This window comes from Hylobates moloch, unplaced genomic scaffold (genome assembly GCF_009828535.3).
Source record: "Hylobates moloch isolate HMO894 unplaced genomic scaffold, HMol_V3 SCAFFOLD_12, whole genome shotgun sequence".
In the NCBI taxonomy this organism is placed as follows: domain Eukaryota; kingdom Metazoa; phylum Chordata; class Mammalia; order Primates; family Hylobatidae; genus Hylobates; species Hylobates moloch.
In genome coordinates this window covers 102,320,864-102,321,621 of record NW_026652287.1, presented here as the reverse complement: position 1 = coordinate 102,321,621, position 758 = coordinate 102,320,864, and positions in this window count along the sequence as shown.

The window sequence follows — 758 nt, the reverse complement described above, 5'->3', positions numbered from 1 at the left end:
CGGGAGCAGGGTGAAAATGTGGGGTGTTCCACCGGGACCCTTCGTCCCCAGCGCCTATGTCCCCCCTTGGCCACCCTGTTTGCTCCTTCCTCCCGGGCTGGCTGTTTAACAACGGCCTGAACACATCAGACCTGAACTCCTGGGGCTGACAGCCCACACTCCCACAAAACCACCCTTCCCTCCCTCCTGCCAGTCCCTTCCTCCTGACTGCCCATCCAGCCAGGTGCCCCTCTCCTCTGCCAGCCACCCCCTGGCCCTCACCCTCTCCGTCCTGGGGAGCCCGACTGCCACGCAATCTTTCCTCACCGTGTCTCCCCGAGTCTGTCTCCTCCAAGCACCCCCCCCACTTTCTCTGTCTCTCTCCCCATCACTTCCTTGTATTCTCTGCTTTTCAGTCTTTCGGAGACCCTATGACTCCCAACGAATATAATCTCACATTTGCCCCCTCCCCAGACCACCCTCCACCTCCTCCTGAATCCCTAGCCTCAACTGCCTTCCTGGGTCGTCTCTTCATGGCAGCTCTAACAGAAAGCACGCAGACACCAAGGGTATGTCCAGTCTCCTAGCCCACACCTCTCGTCAGGACCCTCGACTCCAGGACCTGAGCCCCCAAAGCCACAGACCCAGCCCTGACTAGTCCGTAAAGCTACAGGCCCAGGCGTCCAGACCCTCAGGCCCTCCTCCCTCAGACCCAGGAGTCCAGACCCCCAGCCCCTCCTCCCTCAGACCCAGGAATCCAGCCCCCCAGCCCCCTCCTC